This window comes from Canis lupus, chromosome 8 (genome assembly GCF_003254725.2).
Source record: "Canis lupus dingo isolate Sandy chromosome 8, ASM325472v2, whole genome shotgun sequence".
NCBI lineage: Eukaryota > Metazoa > Chordata > Mammalia > Carnivora > Canidae > Canis > Canis lupus.
This window is the reverse complement of record NC_064250.1, coordinates 53423613-53435838: the sequence shown is the minus strand read 5'-3', so window position 1 is coordinate 53435838 and position 12226 is coordinate 53423613.

Genomic DNA, 12226 nt, shown 5'->3' with positions numbered 1-12226 from the left:
GGTTAAGGGGATATATACACATATTGTATATGTGTGTAAAATGTATATAGGCTTTTATTAATGATCACCCCCAAATGGAAACAAGCCCAAATTCCATTGGCTATGTAATGGATGACAGTGATACACCCATACAATGGAACACTCTTCTAAAAAAAAAAAAGGGAAATAATTTTTTTTTTTAAGAGAAAATGTATGTAAACTCTTTAACCTAACTAGTAAGGTCCTACTGTCGAGGCTGGTAAACTTTTTCTGTAAAGAACCATATAGTAAATATTTTCAGGCTTTGTGGGCCACAGAGGATCTTTGTCACGTTGTCTCCTCCTCCTTCTCTCTCTCTCTTTTTTATTTTTATTTTTTTGCACAACCCTCTACAAATATAAAAGCCATTCTTAGCTTATATAGGCTGTACCAAAACAGGCACGGGGCAGAATTTGACCTGGAGGCTAAAGTTTGCGGATTTCAACCATTCAAGGTCCAGCCAGTCCCTACCATCACGTTGCTGGACCTGGAACAAGATGAGTTTATTATATATATTATATATATATTTTAACCTCTAGGATTTGTTGTGTCTGGAAATCTATGCTGGAACAATCTGCCCTTAGATCTTCACATTATTCAAATCTTGCTTTAAATATCCCTGCCTCAGAAAGGTGTCTTCTGAAAATCCTGTCTAGTGACTCCCCCCGTCATATCACCTCATTTCATTGTCACCAAACCACTTATCACTGGTTATTGTTATTGCTTAGTTTACTCATTTATTGCCTGTCTCTTTCTGATGTCCCATCCTCATCCAAATAGAAGCTCTAGGTGTGCTAATCAGAAATGAAAGAAAAAAAGACACACAGGACCCATTTCAGGTATGAGAGAGTTGACATTAGAACATAGTATACAGCTATGAAGAGGATGACGAGAGAATATTATGGACATATTTATGCCAATAATTTAAAACTTATTAATGTTCTCAAAGAAGCAGCTTTTTGTCCATAGATTCTATATTGCTTTTCCATGCTCTATTTCATTGATACATGCTCTGATCTTTATTGGTTTTCTTTTCTTTCTTTCCCTTTTTTCTTTTGCTATTTTTTTGGGGGGGGGCATCCATTAGGTTGGATTTGTCCTAGCTTCTTTTCTCTTTTCTTTTCTTTAAGTAGGCTCCACACCCAGCTGAAATCCAAACAGGGTTTGAACTCATGACCCTGAGATCAAGACCTGAGCTGAGATCAAGAGCCAGATGCTTAATAGACTGAGACACTTAGGTGCCCCTGTCCTTCTTAATTTGAAAGCTGAAGGTATTGATTTGAGTCTTTTTTCTTTGATAATATTAAGGATATATTGTGCTATATATTTTCCCTATAAGTACTACTTTAGCGATATCTCATAAATTTTGATATCTTGTAAATTTATTTTCCTTCAGCTTAATACACTTTCTAATTTTTAAAAATCTCTTCTTTGATTCATGGGTTATTTAGAAGTGTGTGAGTTTCCAAATATTTGGGGATTTTCCAGATGTTGTTCTGTTATTGATTTCTAAAAATGTTCCACTTAGAGGAAAAATACAGTTTTTATGACTTGAAAACGTTTAAATTTAGTGACACTTGTGACTCAGAATGTGGTCTATTTTGATCAAGTGATCAATATACATTTAGAAAAAAATGTATCCTGCTGTTGTCAAAGCATACATTCTGTAAATGTCAATAGGTCAAATTGTTGATAATGTTCAAGTCTTACTTATTTTTTATGGTTTATCTACTTATTATGTCAATTATGAAATGTGGGTACTGAAATTTTTTTTACTATATTGAGGATTTTTCTTTTTTTCCATTGCATTTGTCAGTTCTTGCTTCATGTATTTTCACATTTTGTTTACATGTATATAGATGTTTAGAACTCTGTTATTTTCTTGGTATATTGATGCCTTGTCATTATTAACATTGTTAAGATTATGGACTTCTTTATTTTTTGTGATATCCTTTGTTCTTTAATCTACTTATTGATAGAGTCAATCCACCTTTCTTTTGCTTATCATTACCATGCTATTGTTTTTCTATATTCTTATTTTAACTTCTTTTTTAAAAAGATTTTACTTATTTATTTGAGAGCATTGGCACAAGCAAGGGAAGGGGGAGGACAAGGAGGAGAAAGAGGAGGATGGGCAGAGGGAGAAAGAGAAGCAGACTCCCCACTGAGCAGGAAGCCCTGAGCAGAGCTCCATCCCAGGACCTTGGGGTCATGACCTGAGCCAAAGGCAGCTACTTAACCAACTAAGCCGTGCAGGCATCCCTATTTTAACCTCTCTACGTCTTTATATTTGAAATGCATTTCTTATATATACCATAGAGTTAGGTTTGCTTTCAATCTGACAATCTCTACCTTTTATTTTGTATAGATCATTTCCATATGATATCATAACTGATAATAAGTTTAGGTCCATATTCTTGCTATTAGTTTTCTATTTGTCCCACTTGTTTGTTTGTTTGAATCTTTTTCTCCTTTTAAAATCTCCTTTTGGATTAGTTCAAAAACTTTCATCATTCTACTTTATCTTTATTGACTTAGCTATAACTCTTTGGTTATCATAGCAGCTGTTTTAGGGTTTATAGTATACATTTTAAGTTATTATAGTCTACCTTCAGTTGATATTACACCACTTTTTGTATGATCTAAGAACTTGACTTCCATTTATGCTTCTGCCCTGCATTTTACCTACACATAAATTATGAGCCCCATAATACATTATTATTTGTTAAGATAGCCAATTACCTTTTCAAGGAATTTAAATACTAAAAGACTTTCATTAACATTTCTTTCAGTACAGATCTGCTGGTTATGAATGATTTCAGCTTTTGTGTGTCTGAAAAAGTATTAATCTTGCCTTCTTTTTAAAAGCATATCATTGCTACTTAAAGAAACAAAGATTTCATTTTCAGAATCTAAAAAATATTGTTCCATTGTTTAGTTTCTTGCATTGTTTCCAATGATGAATTTTTGTCATAAGTTTCTTTGTTCTTTTGTAACACAATTTTTTTCTTCTCCCTCAGCCTGCTTTTAAGACTTACTTTACCGCTGGTTGATTACCATGTACCTTGGTGTATTTTTCTTCATATTTCTTGTGCAGTATTTTGAGGTTCTTGGATTTGTGTATTTAAAGTTTTCACAAAACTTGGAAATTTTTTAGCCATTATTTCTATTTCTTCTATCCCCTTATCTCTCTCCACTCTTTTGAGTATTGATTATTACACTTATATTGGGTTGCTTACAGTTGTTTTACAAAGAGCTCATTGATATTTTTTCATTTTTTTCAAAAGAAAATTTCTTTTTCTGTTTTTCACTTTCCATAGTTTCTTTTCCTATATCTTCAAAATCTTTTTTTTTCCCTGAAATATTTGACATGCCACTAATCCAATCAGTATAAACTTCATCTTAGGTAACATTTTCATATCTATAATTTCAAGTTAAGCCTTTTTCATGTTTTCCCTGTGTCTATGTAACTTCTTGAACATATAAAACACTATTTTGGTGTCTGTATTTGTTTATGTTGTAACAAAGTATCACAAGCTTGATGGCTTAAAACAGCAGAAAAATAATTCCCTACTAGTTTTGGAGGGTAGGAGTCCAAAATCAAGATGTGGTCTGGTAAATGCTCTATGTGAAGGCTCTAGGGGAGGATCCTTCCTTACCTCTTCCAGCTTCTGATGGTTGCCAACAATCCTTGATGTCTCTTGGCTTCCATCACTCCAATCTCTTCTCTGTCATCACAAGATGCTCTCTCTGCATGTCTCTATGGCCAAAATTCCTTCTTCATATAAGGACATCAGTCATTGGATTAGGGTGAACCTCAATTGATTTTTACCCAATTCAACTTGATTGTCTACAAAGACTCTATTTCTAAATAAGGTCACATTCACAAGTACCAGGTAATAAAACTTCAAGACATCTTTCTAGGGGAGACAATTCCACCCACAAAAATGTTCTTGTTTGGTAATTTTAACATTTTTGTTAGTTCTGGGTCAGTTTAGATTGGTTTATCTTTCTTCTTAAAAAGAGTTGCATTTTCCTTTTTGGCGTGCCTGATAATCTTTGTTTGGATGGTAGGTATTGTAAATTTTACTCCTTTTGGTGCTGGATTATTTGCCCACATATAAATATTCTTAATATTTGTTACCAGATGTGGTTATATTACTTGGAAACAGTTTGATTTTTTTAGGTGGGACCAGAGTAGCATTTGATCTATCGCTAGATATTCCCCATTCCTTAGCCAAGACTTTTCTGTCTAATGGTCCATGAATAGTGAACCGTGTCAGTCCAGCTGTTGGGAATAGTCACTATTCCTGCTCCTGTGTGACAGACAGGTACTTTCCCCTCCAATCCTGTTAGATGCTTCTTTCTCTAGCTTCAGTTTCTTCACATGCATATGAAGATGTTTACCTTGCAGAATACTCCATGGAGATCCTTCGTAGTTCTCTGGAGTTTTCTCTCTATGTAGCTCTCTTCTCTCCAGTTTCTGTCGTGCAGACTCCAGGTACATTGGGCTTTCCAGATTCTCAGCTCTATTTCCTTCATTCCGAGCATGCACTGGACTCTGCCTGGCTTCCTTTTCCTGACGCCATAGCCTGGAAATTCAAGGCAGTAAGTTCTGTCAATTCTAAGGCTAATCTTATTTGTTTCCTGTCTCTCAGGGATCATTATCCTTTTTTGTCTGACGTTTACTGTTTTAAAAAGCATCACTTCATATATTTTACCTGCTTTTTTTTTTGTTTGTTTGATTCTGGTGGGAGGGTATATCTGGTTTCTGCTACTCCATCTTTGCTAGGAATAGAAGTGGTATGCTGAGATTTGTAACTTTTTTTTTTTTTGATCTGTAAAATTTTAATCAGGATTTAGACTGCATGAAATTGGCTTGGTGGCAATTATAATGGAAGTAAAATTTCCTATGCCTACTGGTTTCAATCCAGTAAATAGGAACAAGCCTTCAGGATAAACATGTTCTAATAGCCTGCTCAACAAATTGCTATGATAATCAATGAAGCAATTTTCTTGCTTTAGCATAACTTTTATGCTAGGGCAAATGAACACATGAAATGAGAAGATGAATCACTTTAAGAGAAAAGTTGTTAGCATTCAGATCCATTAAAAACACACAAAGAATCCTTTTAGATATAGCAGATGAATAACTATAGAACATAACGCATTTTTTTTTTTGATAGAAGAACCATTAACATGGTCCAGATATCAGAAAGGAGTGTTTGGTGTAAATGCTTTTTCTTTTTTTCTTTTTTCATTTTTTTTTTCTTTTTCCAACCTTTTACTTCCAGCCTATTGCTGACTTTATTTATTTATTTTTTAATAATAAATTTATTTTTTATTGGTGTTCAATTTGCCAACATACAGAAAAATACCCCGTGCTCATACCGTCAAGTGCCCCCCTCAGTGCCCGTCACCCATTCACCCCCACCCCCTGCCCTCCTCCCCTTCCATCACCCCTAGTTCGTTTCCCAGAGTTAGGAGTCTTTATGTTCTGTCTCCCTTTCTGATATTTCCTACCCATTTCTTCTCCCTTCCCTTATATTCCCTTTCACTATTATTTATATTCCCCAAATGAATGAGAACATATAATGTTTGTCCTTCTCCGATTGACTTATTTCACTCAGCATAATACCCTCCAGTTCCATCCATGTTGAAGCAAATGGTGGGTATTTGTCATTTCTAATGGGTGAGTAATATTCCATTGTATACATAAACCACATCTTCTTTATTCATTCATCTTTCGATGGACACGGAGGCTCCTTCCACAGTGTGGCTATTGTTATAAACATCGGGGTGCAGGTGTCCCGGCGTTTCATTACATCTGTATCTTTGGGGTAAATCCCCAACAGTGCAATTGCTGGGTCATAGGGCAGGTCTATTTTTAACTCTTTGAGGAACCTCCACACAGTTTTCCAGAGTGGCTGCACCAGTTCACATTCCCACCAACAGTGTAGGAGGGTTCCCCTTTCTCCGCATCCTCTCCAACATTTGTGGTTTCCTGCCTTGTTAATTTTCCCCATTCTCACTGGTGTGAGGTGGTATCTCATTGTGGTTTTGATTTGTATTTCCCTGATGGCAAGTGATGCAGAGCATTTTCTCATGTGCAGGTTGGCCATGTCTATGTCTTCCTCTGTGAGATTTCTGTTCATGTCTTTTGCACATTTCATGATTGGATTGTTTGTTTCTTTGGTGTTGAGTTTAAGAAGTTCTTTATAGATCTTGGAAACTAGCCCTTTATCTGATACATCATTTGCAAATATCTTCTCCCATTCTGTAGGTTGTCTTTTAGTTTTGTTGACTGTATCCTTTGCTGTGCAAAAGCTTCTTATCTTGATGAATCCCAATAGTTCATTTTTGCTTTTGTTTCTTTTGCCTTCATGGATGTATCTTGCAAGAAGTTACTGTGGCCGAGTTCAAAAAGGGTGTTGCCTGTGTTCTCCTCTAGGATTTTGATGGAATCTTGTCTCATATTTAGATCTTTCATCCATTTTGAGTTTATCTTTGTGTATGGTGAAAGAGAGTGGTCTAGTTTCATTCTATGAAAAGCCACAGCAAATATCATTCTCAATGGGGAAGCACTGGGAGTCTTTCCCCTAAGATCAGGAACACGACAGGGATGTCCACTCTCACCACTGCTATTCAACATAGTACTGGAAGTCCTAGCCTCAGCAATCAGACAACAAAAAGACATTAAAGGCATTCAAATTGGCAAAGAAGAAGTCAAACTCTCCCTCTTTGCAGATGACATGATACTGTACATAGAAAACCCAAAAGCCTCCACCCCAAGATTGCTAGAACTCATACAGCAATTCGGTAGCGTGGCAGGATACAAAATCAGTGCCCAGAAATCAATGGCATTTCTATACACTAACAATGAGACTGAAGAAAGAGAAATTAAGGAGTCAATCCCATTTACAATTGCACCCAAAAGCATAAGATACCTAGGAATAAACCTAACCAAAGAGGTAAAGGATCTATACCCTAAAAACTATAGAACACTTCTTTTTTTTTTTTCTGAAGATGTCTATTAAAGTAGAGCATCGGCTGTATTACTTGGCTATAATGACAATGTTTAATAATTGGGGTTTGTACATTAATAGCTACTTATTTTGACTGAAATGCATACAAACTGCTGTGATTTTTTTTATATGCGATCCTCCTGACTGTGACAAATGTCTATAATTACTAAGTGCGTAATTGAAAAGGATATCATGGGATCAACAGCGCTTCTACACAATGAATGGTTGATGATGATTCTTTCAAAAGTGTGCATTACCATCTTTGGAATATCTTGTATTATTTTGACTCTTCTTAGGCTTGCAGTTATCTTGAAAACTTGATTGCAGGAAAAGTCAAGAACCATTTATGATCACTTTGTGCTGGCATAAAGAGAGTGAATTTCATCGATGTCTTTGTTCAAAGAGAATTTCAAATAGTTCCATTCAGTCCTAACAAATCAGGATGTGGGATATTTCTCCTTTACCTTATTCTAGCATTCTATCTTCCTTCTTAAGATTTATAATTGTCCCATGATATTATACAGGAACTTGACCATCTGCGGTGGCTAGATGGAACCAAACAAAGTCTAATGGTGATGATGATGATCATTACTTGTGCTGGACAACCATTGGACAAAATGCAGGCTGCTTTTAAAGGGACATTCTCTTTTAACACTAATGGGCAGGATGGCTAGGTTCAGGCTATGAATAGCACTTGCTTGAGGAGGCTGGGTACTCTATGGGCATGAGCTTTTCTTCATCATCTTCACATCTGTTTCCCGAACTCCCATTCTAGGACTCTTTTTTCTGTGTCTTCTCACAGTTTTCCATCAGGAATCACTTTTATAAAAAAAAAAAAAAAGGAATCACTTTTATTTTGAGGGACTGCTTTTGTTCATGGTATTTTCTTCCAAATTCTTTGCTTATACCATAACTCCTTTCTGAAAGCAAGATTGGCTTCATGGGTTTGTGATGTGCAATTTCTTTCTTTTTAATTTGCATGTAGTTGACAATGTTACATTAGTTTCAAGTGTATAACATAGTGATTCAAGAAGTTTATATATTATGCTATATTCACAACTGTAGCTACCACTTATCACCCTCTAACATTATTACAGTGTCATTAACTATATTCTTTATGCTGTGCCTTTTATTTTTGTGACTTATTCATCCATCACTGGAAGCCTGTATCTCCTACTCCCTTTCATCCCTTTTGCTTATCCTCTATCTCCCTCCTCTCTGGCAACCATCAGTGAAATCATATGGTATTTTTCCCTCAATCTGACTTATTTCACTCAGAATGATACCCTATAGGTCCCTCCATGCTGTCACAAATAGCATGATTGCATATATAATCTTCCTTATCCATTCATCTATTGATGGACATTCAGGTTGCTTCTCTGTCTTGGCTATTGTAAATAATGCTGCAATAAACATAGGAGTGAATATATCTTTTTGAATTAGTATTTTCATTTTCTTTGTGTAAAATATCCAGTAGTAGAATTATTGGATCACATGGAATTTCTATTTTTAATTTTTGGAAGAAACTCCATACTGTTTCCATAGTGACTGTATCAATTTACATTCCCACCAACAGTGCAAGAAGGTTGCTTTTTTTCACATCCTCACCAACACTTACTATTTCTTGTCTTTTTTTTTTCCTTTAGCCATTCTGACAGGTGTAAGGTGATATCTCATTGTGATTTTGATTTACATTTCCCTGATGGGGATTTTGAGCATCTTCTCATGTATGTTTTGGCCATCTGTATATATTCTTTGGAAAAATGTCTAGTCAGGTTCTCTGCTTATTTTTTAATTGGATTGTTTGGGGGGGGTGTTGGTATTGAGTTGTATGTTTTTTAATATATTTTGTTTATTAACTCCTTGTCAGATATGTAATTTGCAAATCTTCTCCCATTCAGTAGGTTGCCTTTATGTTTTGTTGATGGTTTCCTTCATTGTGAAACAGCTTTTTATTTTGATGTAGCCTGAGTAGTTTATTTTTGCTTTTGTTTCCCTTGTCCTACAAAACATATCTAGAAAAACATTGCAATGGCTAATGTCAGGGAAATGCCTGTGTTCTCTTGCAGGATGTGTATGGTTTCAGCTCTCACATTTGGGTCTTTAATCTATTTTGAGTTATTTTTGGTGTGGTGGTAGAAAGTGGTCCTTTCATTCTTTGGCATGTAGCTATCCAGTTTTCCCAGCTGTCTTTTCCCAGTTGTATACTCTTGCCTCCTTTGGCATGGATTAATTTACCATAATTGTGGGTTCATTTCTGGGCTCTCTATTCTGTTCCATTGGTGATCTGTGTGATTTCATGGGCTCTGTTCTTGGTTAAGGCTCTGCTGACACCATTTTGACAATCTGGATCAGTTTTGAACAGGGCTTGACATTTTCATTTTGCATTGAACCCCACAAGTTGTGCGGTCAGTCTTATGTGAGAATCTAGATGCTTAATGTTCAAAAGCCAGGGTGAGAACACTTTTTCCTCTATTTTTTCTCTTCTTATTCTTCTCCCTTTCTGCTTTCTGTGGTCACATACTTTCTCTGAGGCTATAAGCACAGAACAACTTACCTGGCTTAAATGGTGATGGGAGGAGAACCAAGTGAGAAAAGAAAATACTTGAGGAAATTTTTGGGTAGTATTTCAATTATATTTTTCTGTCACATGGAGATAATCAATTTGTTGCTGCTGTTTCACAGTTTGTTGTTTGCAAGGTATTGGTGAAACACAACTTTTGGCCCTTTTACTTGAAATAGCACTGCTTATGTCTGCTACCCAACAGCTTCTTACGTAGTAGCTGTCTATCCTGCTCTATGCTATATATTCTTGATGAGTTAGGATATGATGATCATGTCAATGTTTTCAGACTAGCCCCATCCCAGAACCTCCTACTGATTAATCCATTATATGTTTAATGTTTGGTATAGTTCAAAATTGTTTCTAATGAAGCTGCCTAAAAAATTTTATGTAATGTTAGGAACTCAGATTTTATAGGCTGGACAATTAGGGTTCATCAATGTAATCTTAGTCAAGGGTCTTTGGATTTCAATCAACAGAGAACTTAAGCTTCAAATGGAAATCTTCAGAAGGCAACAAGGTATGTTTTTTGATCTAAGAGCCTTGAACAAAATAATAAAGTCTTGATGTTCATGAAACTAACATTCTGGGATATCATGTTATATATTAGCCAATGTATACTGAGTGCTTACTATAGATTAGGCACCGGGTGAAATACTTCATATACATTCTTTCTTTTATCCTCAAAACAATTTTACATATTAGATACTAGTCTTATCAACTCCATTTGGCAGGAGAAGAAATGAAGGCACAGAGTGACTAGGTACTTGAGGTGATGTAGCTGAGAGGTATTATAGCTAAGATTTGAACCCAAGTGCTCTGGGTCAAGAATCTGTGCATTTAACCATCTCCGGCTGCCTCTAATGTATCCCAGAACACAAATATGTGAAATATAGTGGAAATAACAAGAGATTAAAGCCATAACTTGGAAATTGTCAGGATCCAAGGTTCTGTCCCTTTAGGCTTATTTCCTCTGGGGCTGCACTTTTGCTGATTTACTCATTTTTCTTTCTCTTTCTCTGCAGATCAGATTTTTCAATTTCTCCTTGACCGTCGATGAAGATGGTCACATGACCATGACAGCCTCAGCTTGTACCTTTACATCAAGACTATTCAGGCAACCAATTGAATGCTTGAGTCCCAATTTTAAACTCTCAAAGGATAAAGATCCTGATTGGCCCAAATTGTTTCATCATTGACCAATCAGCCATGGTCAGAGAAAGGGCTTTATATAATATAAACAAGATTTTGGGGCCCAACGCTATGGGTAGAATCATTCCAAGTTAAGGGGTGATATGGGTGAGGTATATTAAAAATATTTGCCACATACAATTATCAAGGTATTGTGTTGTGGGAAGATCATTGATGACACTAATTGTAAAAAGGTACAATTTTGAGGAAATTGTGTGTAATAGGCTAAATTGGGTCCTCCTTCCTCCCCAGTCTCATATGTTGAAGTCCTAACCATCAATATTACCATATTCGAAGGCAATGCCTTTAAGCAAGTGATTAAAGTTTAATGAGGTTTTAAGGGTGGGCCCTAATCCTAAATAACTGGTTTTCTTCATAGGAAGAGAGGGAGACATGATGTACCTGTCTGCAAAGGGAAAAGTCTATAACTAGAGAGAGAGAATATCTTACCTATGAGCCAATGAAAGAGTCCTCAGGAGAACCTAAACCTACTGATACCTTGCTCTTGGACTTACAGCTTCCAGAACTGGGAGAAATAAATCTCTGTTTTTTCAAGCCACCTATTCTGTGGCAACTTTTAGCAGTACTAGCAACCAGTACATCATGGAATCTCTCTATGCTTCTATTTACATTATTTGCAAAAGAAGGGTTCTGCAGGTGATAATCTTTATGGGTTTTTCCAACTCTGATTCAACTTGAGTGTGGTTTTGAAGTTGGATAATGTGGGTTTGTTACACTGATTAAATGCAATACATGGGTTTGCAAGTTATAAGACACATTTTGTGTAAATATTTTTTGTTGGCACTCTTACTTTATTTTGTTAAGAAGGAGAAAGATTGGGCAACCTGGGGGGCTCAGCGGTTTAGCGCCGCCTTCGGCCCAAGGTGTGATCCTGGAGACCCAGGATCAAGTCCCATGTTGGGCTCCCTGCATGGAGCCTGCTTCTCCTTCTGCCTCTCTCTCTCTCTCTCTCTCTCTCACTCTGTGTCTCTCATGAATAAATAAATAAAATCTTAAAAAGAAGAAGAGAAAGATTCTATGATCTGATCTCACTAGATATTTTTTGTATGTCACATCTATGGATTGAAAGCATAATATGACAAAAAGCTGCTGTAATTTAATAGTGTATTTTAAAATATCTTGGTCATAATGAACTCAAATCTGATTCTGCATCCCTTTGTCCCAACTGTGTCCTCTGTTTTTGCTTTGTTTTAGCACTTTAAAAATGGGGGTTCCAGAATTTAATCTAATCTCTATGGTTGGACCAGTAAAGAGAGGTTGTGGACAATTTTTATTAATGCAGTCCAAGTTGACATTATATTTTTTGGTAGTCATTCTTCCTGCATTTGATCAAATATCACTTCCTCAAAAAAGTTTCTCTTTCGTGTCTCTCACAGAAATCTGCACAGTAATCTCTCACCCAGATTTG